We start from the raw sequence: 17,357 nt of genomic DNA, 5'->3' as shown, positions 1-17,357 counted from the left end.
TCACATAAAGGTTAAGTGAACTCGGTCTTTTCTCCTCGGAGCGACGGTGGATGAGGGGTGACCTGATAGACGTTTACAAGATGTTGAGAGGCATTGATCGTGTGGATAGTCAGAGGCTTTTTCCCAGGGCTGAAATGCTTGTCACAAGAAGGCACAGGTTTAAGGTGCTGGGGAATAGGTAAAAGATCGCAAGACAAAGGAGCAGAAGTAGACTATTCGGCCCATCGATTCTGCTCCGCCACTCCACCATGAGCTAAAATATTCTCCCGTCTAGTTTCCAATTTCCGGCTTTTTTCCCATATCCCTTGATACCCTGACTAATTTGATACCTGTCAATCTCCTCCTTAAAAACCCTCAAGGATCGGGCCTGCACAGCTGTATATGGCAACGAATTCTGTAAATCCACGACCCTGTGGCTAAAAATATTTCTCCTCATCTCTGTTTTAAACGGGTACCCTCTAATTCTAAGAATATGACCTCTTGTCCTGGACTCACCCACCAAGGGAAACAGCCTTTCCACATCTACTCTGTCCAAACCCTTCAACATTCGATATGTTTCTATGAGATCCCCTCTCATTCTTCTATGCTCTAATGAATACAACCCAAGAGCAAACAAACACTACTCATATGTTAGTCCCTGCATTCCAGGAATCATACTCGTGAATCTTCTCTGAACTCTCTCCAACGTCAGCACATCCTTTCTAAGATAGGGGGCCAAAAACAGCACACATTATTCCAAATGGGGTCTGACCAGTGCCTCATAGAGCCTCATCAACACCTCCTTACTCTTATACACTATTCCTCTTGAAATGAATACCAACATAGCATTCGCTTTCCTTACTGCCGATCCAACCCTGGTGGTTAACCTTTAGGGTATCCTGCACTAGGGCCCCCAAGTCGCTTTGCACTTCCGATTTTTGAATTTTCTCCCCATCTAAATAATAATCTGCCTGATTGCTTCTTCTTCCAAAATGTACAACCGTACATTTCTCAACATTGTATCTCATCTGCCATTACTTTGCCCACTCTCCGAAACTTACCAAGTCTCTCTGCAACCTTTCTGTTTCCTCAACACTTCCTGCTCCTCCACCTATCTTGGTATCATCCGCAAACTTAGCCACAAAGCCATTTAATCCATAATCTAAATCATTGATATACAGTGAATAAAGAAGAGGCCCCAACACCGACCCTTGCGGAACATCACTTGTAACTGGCAACCAACCAGAATAGGATCCCTGTATTCCAACTCTTTGCTTTCTGCCTATCAGCCAATGCTCCACCCATTCCAACATCCTTACTGTAATTCCATGGGCCCTCATCTTATTAAGCAGCCTCTTATGCGGCACCTTATCAAAGGCCTTCTGAAAATCCAAACACACAACATCCACAGCCTCTCCCTTGTCAAGCTTATTCCAGATTACCTCAAAAAATTCCAATAGGTTGGCGAGGCAGGATCTTCCTTTCATGAAACCATGTTGGCTTGGCCCTATTTTGTCATGCACTGCAAGGTAATTCATAACCTCAGCCTTGAGGATCGACTCCAATAATTTTCCAACTACCGATGTCAGGGGTAAGTTTTTGACTCAGAGAGTGGTGAGTCATGGAATGGGCTGCCAGCAACGGTGGAGGAGGCGGATACGATAGGGTCTTTCAAGAGACTTTTGGATAGGTACATGGAGCTTAAAAAATAGAGGGCTAAAGGTAAGCCTAGTAACTTCTAAGGTAAGGACATGTTCAGCACAAACTTGTAGGCCGAAGGACCTGTATTGTGCTGTAGGTTTTCTATATTTCTATACAATATCCACTCCTGAGCTCAATATATTGTAATAGCTTTCGATACTATGCATGGATGACCAGGGTGCTATTCAAGTGGACCAACGCTGTCCTTTTGCTCTTAGCATAGCTTTTGTGATTCTGTTTCACCTTGATCGCCAGAGCAACATCATGCCTTCTTTTAACTCTCCTAAAGTTTTTCTCTGTCCTGAATGTCAGATGTTATCCAATCACCTCATTTGATCCTATCTGCCAATACTGACTCCGTCCTTTTCCTTTATCACAGTTTAATATCATTCAATGACCCTGCTCGTTATTCCAACACGGAAACAAGGACGCACAGGTTCTGTTCCCTCAACATATTCCTCATGAATTCCGTTCCCTCACCCTTTGCCAGAAACCAACCTACCCCAAATCACAGATGCCCGATCCCTTCCGGTGCCGTCGGACATGGCCTCGCTCCAAATTAGAATCTTAACCCGGCGACTGGTCATATGCTTATCCATGATTATCTAGAAAATAATGAATCACCATAACCGAGATGTTCCTCTACACACTTCTGTCACCTGCCCTGTAAATTCACTAAGAGGAGATCCAGCATCGCGCTTTAGATGGGACTTTAAATGTCGATTAAGGATATCTCCCTGAATAGAGCTGACATACAATATTCGAGCGACAGTATTTCGCATTTCTTGCAGCTTAAGAATTATAATGCGTGTTAGACCATAAGACCAGAAGACATGGGATCAGAATTTGGCCATTCCATCATGGCTGATCCCGGATCGTCTCATATCCTTTGATGCCCTGACCGATCAGGAACTGATCAATTTCCACCTTAACTATACCCACGAACTTGGCCTCCACCGCAGTCTGTGGCAAAGCATTCCGCAGATTTACTTCTATGTGGCTGCCAAGATTCCTACTTTCCTCTGTTCTAAAGGGTCGCCCATCAATTACCCTTCCCGCCCCCCTCTTCTAAATTCCGGTGAATAGAGGCCCGAAACTGCAAAACGCTCCTCATATGTTAACCCCCTCCTTCCCGGAATCATCCTCGTGAAACTCTTCTGGGATCTCTCCAATGACAACACATCCTTCCTGAGATATGGGGCCCAAAACTGTGGACAATACCCCAAGTGCGGCCTGATTGATGTCTTACCAAGGTTCAGCATTATCTCTTTGGTGTTGCCGATGGGCGAGGCAAAGAGTTGACGTATTTGGCGTCGCAAAAAACCTGCATTTCATGTCAGTACCGCCAAGGAAATTATTGTTGAATTCAGGAAAGTTAAATCAGGATACGTATTAAGAACTCCGCGTTGGGAAGAGCGAGCGACTTCAAAGCTTCTTGACGTTGGGAGTCTGGATGATATATCCCGGCACCAACACATATCATGCGTTCATGAAGAAGACCCGACCGTGGCTGTACTTCGTTAGTCCTGTGGTAGGATTCCGTATGCCATCAGAGACTCGTGCAGGTTTCTGCAGAGGAACAGTGACGAGCATTTTGACTGTTGCATCACAGCCAGACGTGAACTCTCCTAAAGGTCGTGCAGGGTCACCAGGATCTGCATGGGGTTCTGGAGTCAGTCAGCTTGCATCACGGACGCAAGCATCACGTGAGCCTCTTCAAGAGGCGGTACCTCAAAAGAGAAGATCCAGCCATCGTTAATTCCCTTCGCCGTTCCGAACATGCCGTGCTCTCGTTACTGCCACCAGGGGGGAGGTGCAGGATCAGGAAGACCTATAATAAAGTGTGTTAAAACAGCAACTCATACGGCGCCATTAAATCTTGTGTTATTTACTCTTTGCATCTGTTTATTGATGGACGTTTGCACGTATGTGTCCGGTTTGTACCTGTCTATCGTTCCTTTGTCTCTATAGAGAAGCGTGGGTGTTTCTCACATACCGGGAGCGATGCTGTGCGGCGCCCGTGGTGGAGTCGCACAAGAGCCAGGCTCCAGACGGCGGTCCTACCAGGAGCTCAACGGCGCAGTTGACAGTAGATGCCGGCGCATCGGAACGGCAGCGAAGGCCGCGGACGACTCCAGGGCCCAGAGTAATACTCAATGTCATTGCCACTGGACTCTGACACCCATGAGACCCCCACGTTCTGCAAGCCCAAGCTTAACGGTTCTCCGTTGCGGGTATAGCCCCTCGGGAGAGCATCGACCTGATCTCGAGGTGATGGTACTACGACTGGAATTTACCTAAACATGCACCTGTCTTTTCTGTATGTGTTTGCTTTATTGCCTTACTTATAAATGGATTTATTCAGAATCGGAATCAGATTTACTATCACCTGCATACATCGTGAAATTTGCTCATTTGGAGGAAGCATTGCACTGCTTTACCAGTGAGAAAACAGACTGTGCAGTCAGCAATTCAACAAGTAATGCTTATATATCTTTTTAAATATTTTATTCAATTTTTAAGATAATTACGTAGAATGAATAGAATAATAGAGTATAATATCAGCCCTCCCCCCTCCCCTTAACCCTTACCCCCTTAACATCCCCATCTAAAAAAAAGAAAAAAAGAAAAGAGGAAAAGAAAGAAGAAAGAAAGAAAGGTTGCCTGGATATCGGAAGATCCCCACATGTGCCATGGAATTCAAAATAACTTTAATATGTATATTTATTTATTTCCCCAAATGGCCAATAAATTTATCTTCAAAGGGCCTATATATTTAATCCTATCTTTTGTAAATAAGGATGCCAAATTTTCAGAAATATGTCATATTCATTTCTTAAGCTATAAGTAATTTTTTCAAGTGGAATGCAGCTAAAAATTTCATTATTCCAACGGTCCATAGTTAAGTATGAATCCGATTTCCAAGAAACTGCAATAGCCTTTTTGGCTACTGCCAATGCAATTTTTATAAAAATTTTTCTGATGTTTGTTCAATTTAAGTTTCGGTTTTATCCCTTCAATATCACCTAGTAAAAATAATATTGGGTGGTGTGGAAGTTGTATTCCAATAATTTGTTCCAATAAAACTCTTAAATTTATCCAAAACGGTTGTATTTTAAAACAAGACCAAGTAGCATGTAAAAAAGTACCAATTGCTAGATTACATCGAAAACATTGATCAGATAAATTTGGGTTTCATCTATTTATTTTTTGTGATGTAATATATAATTGATGTAATAAATTGTATTGTACTAATCTAAGTCAGACATTTATTGCATTTGTAATACTATCAAGGCATAGTCTTGACCGACTTATTTCATCAATTTTAATATTCAAATCAGTTTCCCATTTTTGTCTTGACTTGTGAATTCCTTGTTTAATTGTTTTTGAATCAAATTGTACATACTTATATATAAAGAGCCGAAAGGGATACAGTGCTGGAGAAGAGGAAAACTAATAGGAGAGGATAGACGACCATGATAGAAAGAAAAGGGGTTGGGGAATTGAGAGGAGACGGGGGTTGGGGCATTAATCGAAGTTAGAAAAATCGATGATCATGCCAACCGAACAGAATATAAGGTGTTGCTCCTCCAACCCGAGTGTGGCCGCAGCGCGACAGTAGAGGAGGCCATGGATGGACATGTTGGAACGGGAAGCGGAACTAAAATGTGTGGCCACAGGGAGGTACGGCATTTTCTAGCAGACGGAGCTCGGCGAAATAGTCTCCCAATCTACGTTGACTTTCACCGATATACAAAAGACCACACTGGGAGCACGGGATACAGTAGGCAACTCCAACAGGCTCCATAAGGAAGGCAATTATCACCTTGCAATCTGCGGTGTGTCACCCATACTTACTGTGTAATTTCCGAACAGTGACCGGTCGGGCTTCTTTTATCTTTTCTGTCCTCTGGCTTATTGTTGCTTGAGGTGGTAAATGAAATCAGTCATATTTACTTACGAGGAATCGGATCTGCCTCTTGGCATCTCAGTCTGTGGGCTGGGTAGTATAGTGTTGAGTATCTGGGCTTGCTATCTAAGCTTCGCTGATTATAATCCATCACTGTGACTCACCTCTGGTTTCTTGGGGCTGGGAGTGAAATTCTCATTCTGGTGGTCGCAAATTGTGGAAGAAATGAGGAGATATTGCAATGAAGGCAGCAATACAACGTTACTACAAAAATGCAACAGAATGCACAAAAAAGTCTGCAAAATATTTTATTAAACGTAAAGGTTGATCATCAGTGAGGAGAATTCTGTTCTGCCCTCAAACGTGAAGAATTCTGTCTGCACACAGACAACCTCCAATGATCTTAAAGACATTTTTGCAACCCAGGTTAATTAAACCCAACAATTAGAAGCTGAAGACATGAAACGTTAAGAGTGGAATTAGTAGTCAGTATCTTTGCCTTACTAACTTGAGAACCTCAGGGCGAAATGCCTGAAGAAGAGACAAAAGCAATAAAAGATTTATTGAAGCTACAGCTGTAACATGCAGCAGCTAAAACAAGACAATATTGGCAGAGACGAGTGTCCAAAATCCCTACTATACAGTTGGGAATTAGTTCTGCAAAATCATACCAAGGGTTTTGGTCAAGTTTTTGCACAAGTTTGTGAACTGACTTGCCGTGGATGATGAAGTAATTCATTCCAATGAACCAAGAAACGAGATGGTGAAGAACCAGTGCAAGAACGAAACGTGTAATGACGCAGAGGATTTAATACAGTCGGACGTGTAAGCTTATTTTCATTCCGAGAAACCGAATTTGATTTTCTGCGACTACTCCTTATTTCCGCAAAAACTTTGTTAAGTTATTGAATGAGATTTAATTTGTTTAAAAGTTGTGATGTTGGAGGACTGTCGTGAAAGGTGTTAAACTGTGTATATATAATTTGAATTTGAATTTAAACTTGTAGGTATACTAACCAGAACTGAAACTGAAGTTAACTATAATACTTGAGAAGAGGAATTATATTTGGTTTTCTAACTAACTAGGGATAAGTAAAAAACGGAAGCTCAGTCTGCAAACTTTTAAATAAGGAATAACACTAGATCTAATTAGTTAGAGTAACAAAGGTTATTCTAATGAATATCACTGATTCTAACTGAACTGGAATTTGGCTCTTGTTGATATCTAAGATTTGGAACCTGAAGAGAATGTTGGAATTTCGAAATGTTCTTACTGAGGTAAATATTTTGTACATATTGCTCTTTTCTTAAAAACAAAACCTTATTTCCAGAAGCGTGTGGTTCTATTGGGTGCCAAAGGTTTAAAAAGGAGAGGAATTTTTTGTCGGTCTTGTAATTTGAAGCAAGAGGCGGAGAGTGAAGAAGTAAAGGCATCACGGAGAAAAGCCACTTTTTAAAAAAAGACCAGGGAAAAGAGGCTAGACTGCGCAGATGCGTGACGTAGCATGCCAAATGTTTTTTTTTTAAAAAGACCGCCATATACAGCGGCCGTCGTCGGAGTAGACTGAGTCAGAGTGGGACAGCTTTGGCTCAACAGGCTTCAGTGTGAACAGGCAGAGGCGAGGGTAGGTCCCCGGTAAGTCTTGTTTTTGTTCGCTTAGAGTAGGGAGAATGCCAGGCAGATGTTGGAATGCTCCTCTTGCAGGATGTGGCAAGTCAGGGAGACCTCCGGTGTCCCTGACAACCACTCCTGTAAGAAGTACATCCAGCTGCAGCTCGAAACAAACCGCGTTAGGGAACTGGATGACCTCCGGATCATTCGGGAGAATGAGGAGTTCATAGACAGTAGCTATAGGGAGGCAGTTACGTGAAAGGAGCAGCGCACAGGTAATTGGGTTACCGTCAGGCGAGGGAAGGGGGAAGGGCAGGCAGAGCAGGGCTCTCCTGTAGTCATTCCCCTCAACAACAAGTATACCGATTTTGATACTGTTCAGGGGGGTGACTTACCTGGGACAAGCTGCGGAAGCCGGATCTCTGGCACTGTCTGGTTCTGCAGTGCAGAAGGGAGGGTGGAAGAACAGGAGAGTGGTAGTGATAGGGGACTCGATAGTTAGAGGTACAGAAAGGAGGTTCATTTGTCGCGACAGAGTCTCCCGGATGGTTTGTTGCCTCCCGGGTGCCAGGGTCAGGGATGTCTCAGATCGCGTGCACAGCATTCTGAAAGGGGAGGGTGAGCAGCCAGTTCTCACGGTACACATAGATGTACAATGATGTAGGAAGAAAGAGTGAGGAGGTCCTGAAGAGTGAGTACAGAGAGCTTGGTAGGAAGTTAAAAAGCAGGACCTTGAGGGTGGTAATCTCAGGATTGCTAGCTGGGCCACGTGCCAGTGAGGGTAAGAGTAGGATGCTCTGGAGGATGAACACGTGGCTGAGGTACTGGTGTAGGGGGCAGGGTTTCAGATTTCAGGGTCATTGGGACCTCTTCTAGGGCAAGTGCAACCTGTACAAGAGAGACGGGTTACACCTGAACTACAGGAGGACCAATATCCTTGCAGGGAGGTCTGTTATTGCTATTGGGGTGGTGGGGCGGTTTAAACTAGATTTGCAGGGGGATGGGAACCAGAGAGCCAGAGTGGATAGTGGAGCGGAGGTGAAAATAAATGATGTTGAAGGTTCATGCAAAGTCACAAATAGAAGGGTTGTGTGTGGTGGTAATCTTCTGAGGTGTGTCTATTTCAATGCGAAGACTATTCTGGGGAAGGCTGACGAGCTGAGAGCGTGGATTGATACGTGGAATTATGACATTGTAGCCATTAGTGAAACTTGGCTACAGGAGGGGCAGGACTGGCAGCTTAATGTTCCAGGGTTCCGATGTTTCAGACGAGATAGAGGCAGAGAGGGATGAAGAGTGGGGGGGGGGGGGGGTGGCATTGCTAGTCAGGGAAAATGTTACAGCAGTGTTCAAGCAGGACAGATTAGAGGGCTTGTCTACCAAGACCATATAGGTGGAACTGAGAAACAGGAAAGGTATGACCACATTAATGGGGTTGTATTATAGACTACCCAATAGTCAGTGAGAATTGGAGGAGCAAATCTGCAGAGAGATAACAGACAACTGCAGGAAACATAAAGTTGCGATAGTAGGGGATTTTATTTTTCCACATATTGATTGGGACTCCCATACTGTTAAAGCTCTAGATGGGTTAGAGTTTGTAAAATGTGTTCAGGAAAGTTTTCTAAATCAATATATAGAGGTACCGACTAGAGAGGTTGCAATATTAGATCTCCTATTATGAAATGAGTTAGGAAAGGTGACGGAAGTGTGTGTAGGGGAACACTTTGGTTCCAGTGATCATAACATCATTAGTTTCAACTTGATCATGGGTAAAGATAGATCTGGTCATCGGGTTGAAACTGGAAAAAGGCCAAATTTGAAGAAGTGAGAAAGGATCTAAAAAGCGTGGATTGGGACAATTTGTTCTCTGGCAAGGATGTGATTGGTAAGTGGGAGGCCTTCAAAGGAGAAATTTTGAGAGTGCAGAGTTTGTATGTTCCTGTCAGGGTTAAAGGCAAAGTGAATAAGAATAAGGAACCTTGGTTCTCGAGGGATATTGGAACTCTGATAAAGAAGTGAGAGATGTATGACATGTATAGGAAACAGAGAGTAAATAAGGTGCTTGAGGAGTATAAAAAGTGCAAAAAAATCATAAGAAAGAAATCAGGAGTGCTAAAGAAGACATGAGATAGCTTTGGCAGTCAAGGTGAAGGATAATCCAAAGGGCTTCTACAGATATATTAAGAGCAAAAGGAGAGTAAGGGAGAAAATTGGTCCTATTGAAGATCAGCGCGGTCGGCTATGTATGAAACCAAAAGAAATGGGAGAAATCTTAAATGTTTTTTTTTTGCATCTGTATTTACTAAGGAAAGTGGCATGGAGTCAATGGAAATAAGGCAAACAAGTAGTGGTGTCATGGAACCTATATAGATTGAAGCGGAGGAAGTGCTTGCGATCTTGAGGCAAATCAAAGTAGATAAATCCCCAGGACCTGACAGGGTATTCCCTCGGACCTTGAAGAAGACTAGTGTTGAAATTGCAGGGGCCCTGGCAGATATATTAAATCCCTGGCACAGGTTTGGAGGATAGCTCATGTTGTTCCGTTGTTTACAAAAGGCTCTAAAAGTAATCCAGGAAATTATAGGCTGGTAAGTTTGACGTCGGTAGTAGGTATATTATTGGAAGGAGTACTAAGAGATGGGATCTACAAGTATTTAGATAGACAGGGACTTATTAGGGAGAGTCAACATGGCTTTGTGTGTGGTAGGTCATGTTTAATAAATCAGAGATTTTCAAGGAGGTTATAAGGAAAGTGGATGAAGGGAAGGCAGTGGATGTTGTCTACATGGACTTCATTAAGGCCTTTGACAAGGTCCCGCATGGGAGGTTAGTTAGGAAGATTCAATCACTAGGGATACATGCTGAGGTAGTAAATTGGATTAGACATTAGCTCAATGGGAGAAGCCAGAGAGTGGTAGTGGAGGATTGCTGCTCTGAGTGGAGGCCTGTGGCTAGTGGTGTGCCACAGGGATCAGTGCTGGGTCCATTGTTATTTGACATTTATATCAATGATCTGGATGATAATGTGATAAATTGGATCAGCAAATTTGCTGATGATACAAAGATTGGAGGTGTAGTGGATAGTGAGGAAGGTTTTCAAAGCTTGCAGAGGGATTTGGACCAGCTGGGAAAATGGGCTGAAAAATGGCAGATGGAGTTTAATATAGACAAGTGTGAGGTATTGTACTTTGGAAGGAAAAACCAAGGTAAGATATTCAAGGTAACTGGTAGGACACTGAGGAGTGCAGTAGAACAGAGGGATCTGGGAATACAGATACAAAATTCCCTAAAAGCGGTGTCACAGGTAGATAGGGTAGTAAAGAGAGCTTTAGGTAAATTGGCCTTTATAAATCAAAGTATTGAGTATAAGAGTTGGAATGTTATAGTAAGGCTGTATAAGGCATTGGTGAGGCCGAATTTGGAGTATTGTGTGCAGTTTTGGTCACCGAATTACAGGAAGGATATTAATAAGGTTGAAAGAGTGCAGAGAAGGTTTACAAGGATGGTGCCAGGACTTGAGAATCTGAGTTACAGAGAAAGGTTGAATAGGTTAGTACTTTATTCCCTGGATCGTAGAAGAATGAGGGGAGACTTGAAAGAGGTATTTAAAATAATGATGGGTATAGATAGAGTGAATGCAAGCAGGCTTTTTCCATTGAGGCTAGGGGAGAAAAAAACCAGAGGACATGGGTTAAGGGTGAAGAGGGAAAAGTTTAAAGGGAACATTGGGGGTGGGGGCTTCTTCACGCCAGAGAGTGGTGGGAGTGTGGAATGAGCTGCCAGATGAAGTGGTGAATGCGGGCTCACTTTTAACATTTATGAAAAACTTGGACAGGTACATGGATGAGAGGGGTATGGAGGGATATGGGGCAGGTGCAGATCAGTGGGAGTAGGCAGAAAAATGATTCGGCATAGCCAAGAGGGGCCAAATGGCCTGTTCCCGTATTCACTGCCTCCTTCCAATACCTGGATTCTTTGGAAAGCCTGTTAGCACCGAGTCCAATTTGATTTTCTCTAAGGAGTGCAATTACTAGTCACACATGGTAAGACCGGTGCTACACAGGTGTTACACATTCAAAGAAGAAATATCTATTATCCTGAAAACCAAACATAGAGAATAAGCTATTATTTCTCCAAGTACAGGTACTGGGGCAGACAATACATTTAACCCAGCAGTGCCATTCTGCCGCAGTTCTCTGCATGTGCCAAAACAGTTCTCTCATTGTATCGGAGGTCATTCATGTGAATGGGGCACTTCGATCCATCTACTCTCTACACGATCACAGCAAAAAACCATTTCCCACTAAAATATTCTCATGTTTCCTGCAAATTAATCTGGCCCATGCTCAGTATATACGAGTGGGCTAATGCATATCCTGTTGGCAGAGACATTTTTATTTCCGTATTAAGAGTTGAACCTAATCTTGGCCTACTGCATTGCACATGTCAGATTGCGGGAGCCAATGACTATGCACTGTGAAGATCATGCACCCCACTATCTACCCTGCGTCATCTCTCCAACACAGCAGTGTTGGAAAGAAAACAACCTCTATCTCAATGCCACAAAAGCAAAGGAGCTGGTTGTGTATTACAGGAGGAATGGAGACGGGCTAACCCCTCCTGACATTAATAGGTCTGGGGTTGAGAGGGTAAACAGCTTCAAGTTCCTCGATATCCACATCACCGAGGACCTTCACGTGGTCTGCACACACCAGTTGTGGTGAAAAAGGCACAACAGCCCCTCTTTCCCCTCAGACGGTTGAGGGAGTATGGCATGGACCCCAAATCCCAAGAACTTTCTACAGAGGCACAATTGAGAGCATCCTGACTGGCTGCATCACTGTCTGGTACGGGAACTGTACTTCCCTCAATCGCAGGACTCTGCAGAGAGTGGTGCAGACAGTCCAGCGCATCTGTAGATGTGAGCTTCCCACTATTCAGGACATTTACAGTGACAGATGCGTAAAAAGGGCCCGAAGGATCATTGGGGACCGGAGTCACCCCTACAACAAACTGTTCCAGCTGCCACCATCCGGGAAACGGTACCGCAGCATAAAAGCCAGGGCCAACAGGCTCCGGGACAGCTTCTTCCACCAGGCCATCAGACTATAATTCATGCCGACTTGAGTGTACTCCATATTACACTGACTGTTCTATTTATATAAATCACTATAATTGCACATTGCATATTCAGATGGAGTCGTACCGTGAAGTTTTTTACTCCTCGTGCATGTGAAGGATGTAAGAAATAAAGTCAATTCAATTCAATCCTGTGATTCAGATAAACAACTCACAAAACCACACACAGACGTCCAAGTTCCCAGTCCTTCGCCGTTGGCACGAATTTAATAGTGGGATTAAGTGATCAGAAATAAACATTATAATACATTGATCTTGACTGCCTCATGAGGCAGATCAAACATTTTTTATACGATGACTGCGTTACTTGCACAATAAAATGGAAGAGCGACTGCGAGGTGATAGGCTGCCTAGTGCACGGCTTTTGACTGTTGACAGTCTGGCTCCCAGTGAGCTTCTCTCGGAGGACCTCAGCAGGACAGGCAGCGTCGACGGGAAAAGAGCGCGGTCGACGTCTTGGCAGAAACGTCGACTGTGTGCTCCTTTCCATCGACGCGGCCGGGCCGGCTGAGCTCCCTCCAGCGCTCAGCGCACGCTGCTTCGGATTTCCCAACGTCTGCAGGTTTCCTCCGGTTGGAGCTTTTGGGAGGACCACTTACTCCCGGGGGGTAAGTGCAGGATGATAACGGATCACTGAAGTGCAAGTGTCGACATTCGATTCTCCCATTCAGCAGACGAGAAAGTAAACAAATAGAGTTTTTATAAGGTGCGAGACAACTAAGCTATGGGTTATTCAATCGGTCTTGGCCATTGATTGGGAACGTAGCTTTCGGGCTCCCAATTAACTTTTACGACTCTATCACTTCTGGCATCGTGAGATATGTTGAACGACAGTGCAGACACGTGTACCTGTTTATTTATTTAGAGGTACAGCAGAAAACAGGCCGTTCGGGCCCAACAACCTGCACTGCCCGGCAACGTACCTGGTGAGGCACTGGCCTGATTGAAGGACAACCCAGAGCGACCAATTAACCTTCCAACCCCGGGCTCCCTGGACCCCGTGATTACCGTTCCTTGGCGGAGAAAGTTTGGGAACCCCCTGTTCTAACTGGCCTGCGCTTGGAGAGTGGGCGGGGTCCCACGGACTCGCGTGAAGGGCATCCAGTTTTCTGACAAACAGTGTCGACGGTGAACTCCGACACCCCAAGCTATAACAGAGCCTCACTAATCACTAAGCTACCTTGACGCATGGCGGGAGACTATCTCCCTGCAAGGACTCCCCTCTTTCTGAAAGCCGCTCACAAGCCCCGCGTGAAGCAGCTCCATTGGGTAATTTCTTCGGTCAAAGCAGTGGAAGGATCTGAGGAATCGCTAATGCCCCATGGCTCAGAGCAAACACTGGGGTCATTTCGCTAGCAGGAGCACAGGCCAGGGAAATGAACTTGACCCCAAATGGTACCTATGAGCTCACAGATAGAGGGCGCTCTCCCTCAGTTCCAGTTGGTAGTAGGAGGGTCCGTCAGTGGAACGTACCGAGTCAGATGACAGAGGCGAACATGGTCCTTGACCATGATTGTTCTTGGCAATTTTTTCTAAAAAAGTGGTTTGCTATTGCCTTCTTCCGGGCAAGGTCTTTACAAGCCATTATCAATACTGCTCGGAGACTGCCCGGGAAGGGTTAATCTGCCTTAAACTCTAGGGGGCGTCCTTTTAAAAACAAATCAATGTATCCGTATCCATGTGGCGCTGCTCTTCATAGTACGGTGCTTATATCGTAATGACGAAATTGGGCGCCAATTCCCGCAGCGATATCAGCTGATTCTCTCCGTCCTTGCTGAGCAGATTCCACTGCAGCCTGAAATCAAACGAGGAGGGAATAAAAAGGCTGAAAAAAGAGAGTGGCTGAACGCCCACATTCTGCTCCCCTGTCTGATCGACCTACAGAGTAGGCCTGATATCTCGACAACACCTACAAGTCAGTGGCCACTTCATTCGGAACATCTGCACTCGTGCTCCTTAAAAAGCAAATTATCCATTTTTTTTGAACGACAGCCACAAAGTGCTGGAGGCCGGCCGCAGGGCCTCGGCCCAAAACATCGGGCGCTCTCTTTCCCCCCCCCGGCCGGCGGAGATGCCCCCAGCATTTTTGTGCGCGTGTGGTGTGCTCGGACTGCCAGCAACCTGAAGGTTGTCTCCTGCTTGTGATCGGGTACCTGGGTTGTGAGATACAGTGCGGAATAGACCCCACTCGCCCTTCGAGCCGCGCCGCCCAGCCGAAATCACGATTCCCAGCCTGATCACGGGAGAATTTACGACGACGGATTAGCCAGTATGTTTTGAACTGCGGGAGGAAGCCAGCGCGCCCAGAAGAAATCTGCATGATCACAGGGAGACTGTACGGGCTCCTCACAGCCACCGGCGGGGGCGGGGATCTAATTAGCCAATCATGTGGCAGCAACTCAGTGCACAAAAGCATGATCGGAAGATTCAGGGGTTGTTCAGAACGGGGAAGGAAGGGGACAGGAACGGGGGAAGATTCAGGGGTTGTTCAGAACGGGGAAGGAAGGGGACAGGAACGGGACCCAAACGAACTTGACTGTGGAATGCTTGTCGGTGCCAGACCACGTGACTCGGAACAAAATGTGAACTCCTGGAACTCCTCGCACAGCAGATCTCTAAAGTTAACAGAGAGCGGTGCGGGACCCAAAAGCAAATGCCAGAAAAAAAATCAACAACATATAGCCAGTGGCAGCAGTTCTGCTGGGGGAGAGGTCGGAGGAGAATGGCCAGACAGGTTCAGGGGACGGTAACCCGAGAGGCCACGCACCGCGACGGCGGTGTGCAGAAGACCGTCTCTGAACACGCAGGTCGACCTACGACCGCAGAACACCGCAATGCACTCAAATGTCCTTTGATTATCCAACTGCACAACTCTGAACTTCTTCTTATCCAGACGCCCGAGAAACCGAGAAAGAGAAACGAGCGGCAGCACGATCATCAAACCCCCCCCCCCCCCAAGTCCCTCCACCCCGCACAAAAAGTGAACTGAGACACAACATAATATACTTCACAGAGGAAGAAGCTGTTCTTGAATCTGTGTGTGTGTGTGTGTGAGAGAGAGAGAGAGAGTGTGAGAGGGAGGGTGAGAGAGGAGAGAGAGAGGAGAGAGAAGGGAAAGAGGAGAGAGGGAGGGAGAGAGGGGAAGAGAGAGAGGGGAGAGGGAGAGGGACACAGAGAGAGAGAGAGAGAGAGAGAGAGAGGAAGAGAGAGAGAGGGGAAAGAGAGAGAGAGAGAGAGAGAGAGGGAAAGAGAGAGAGGGGAGAGAGGGGAGAGGGAGAGGGAGAGGGGACAGAGAGAGAGAGAGAGGGAAAGAGAGAGAGGGGGGAGAGGGAGAGGGAGAGGGACACAGAGAGAGAGAGAGAGAGGGAAGAGGGAGAGGGAGAGGGAGTGGGAGAGGGAGAGGGAGAGGGAGAGAGTGGGGGAGAGGGAGAGAGTGGGGGAGAGGGAGAGAGAAAGAGAGAGAGAGAAAGAGAGAGAGAGAAAGAGAGGAGAGAGAGAGAGAGAGAGAGAGAGAGAGAGAGAGAGAGAGAGAGAGAGAGAGAGAGAGAGAGAGAGAGAGAGAGAGAGAGAGAGAGAGAGAGAGAGAGAGAGAGAGAGAGAGAGAGAGAGAGAGAGAGAGAGAGAGAGGTATCAGGCTTCTGTTCCTCCTTCCTGATGGAAACAGTGAGAAAAAGCATACCCTGGGCACTGGGGGTCCTTGATAATGGACAATCCTTCCTGAGACACCGGTCCCTGGAAGGACATCCAGGGTGCTTTGTCGGCTAGTACCCAAGATGGAGCAGACTTAAGTTTACAAACCCTCTGCAGCTGTTCTTTGATTATCAAACTGCACACTCTGAACTTCTTCTTATCCAGACGCCGAGAAACCGAGAAAGAAACGAGCTGCAGCACGATCATCAAACCCCCCCCCCCCCAAGTCCCTCCACCCCGCACAAAAAGCGAACTGAGACACAACAGGCGCACTGAAGCCCCAAAGTCCCCCCCTCCCCTGCGCACAAAAAAAACGAGAAAGACCAGGCGAAAAACAAAACGCCAAAAAAAAAACTATAAGGGTGGTAAAGAAAGAGTCCACAGTCCAAGTCCATATCCAATACACAGAAAACCTGGATTTCCTTCCTCCTCGCCACGCAGCAGGCCTGTCAGCAACATACACTCAGGGACCCCTTTCTCGGATGCGCCCAGATATCACCAGCGAGCCGGGTAACTATTAATGGACAGCGTGTTAAATATTCACTCACCCAATACTCTGCAGGTTCTGATGGTTCAGGATGAGGCGACGGAGAGCAGGGACGGGACCGGTCCGTCAGGCAGTTCGAACCCAGTGTGAGCTCCCTCAGTGTGAAGTTCGCACTGAGAGCGGAGGTGAGGTCCTCTGTGCATGAGTCCGTGAGGTTGACGCCATCCAGGCTGCGAGGGAGAGACTGCCATCAGAAGGGGTGCAACTACTCAGAACTGTCAGCGACACGACCGACGGGGGCACCCCCTCCGTGGGCCCACTCGGGTGGACCGCGCCGCAGTTCAGGAACACCCTACTTCCCCTCCGCCTCCAGATCTCCGACCGGAGCGTGAACCCGTAACGCCAACTCGTTATTCGGAATCACAATCAGAATCAGGTCTATCATCACCGGTTACATGTGGTGAAAACTTGTTAACTTCACAGCAGCTCAATACAATACATAATGCCGAGAAAAAAAAGAAAATAATTAAATAAATAAGTAGATCAATTACAGTATAGATATACTGCATTGAATTAGATTAGAAATCATGCAAAAAACCAAATAATATACTTCAGAGAGGAAGAAGCTGTTCCTGAATCACTCTGTGTGTATGTGTGTGTGTGAGATGAGAGGGAGAGGGAGAGATGGAGAGGGAGGGGACAGGGGAGGGAGGGAGAGGGGAGAGGGGGAGAGAGAGAGAGAGAGAGAGAGAGAGATTATTATATATCAGGCTTCTGTCCCTCCTTCCTGATGGGAAACTGTGAGAAAAAAGGCATACCCTGGGCACTGGGGGTCC

General features: G+C 46.0%; 1 long non-coding RNA gene across 1 annotated transcript; it reads right to left on the bottom strand.

Annotated features, from left to right (window-relative positions):
- Positions 1 to 12,522: 12,522 nt before the first annotated feature.
- LOC140722862 (uncharacterized) lies at positions 12,523 to 16,951 on the bottom strand. The gene is made up of 2 exons (XR_012097761.1): positions 16,583 to 16,951; positions 12,523 to 14,139 (listed from the first exon to the last, which is right to left on the bottom strand). It is a non-coding gene; the product is annotated as an uncharacterized lncRNA (long non-coding RNA).
- Positions 16,952 to 17,357: the final 406 nt, after the last annotated feature.

Source organism: Hemitrygon akajei, unplaced genomic scaffold (assembly GCF_048418815.1).
Source record: "Hemitrygon akajei unplaced genomic scaffold, sHemAka1.3 Scf000091, whole genome shotgun sequence".
Taxonomy (NCBI): Eukaryota; Metazoa; Chordata; class Chondrichthyes; order Myliobatiformes; family Dasyatidae; genus Hemitrygon; species Hemitrygon akajei.
This window is presented reverse-complemented; position numbering and strand designations above follow the sequence as displayed.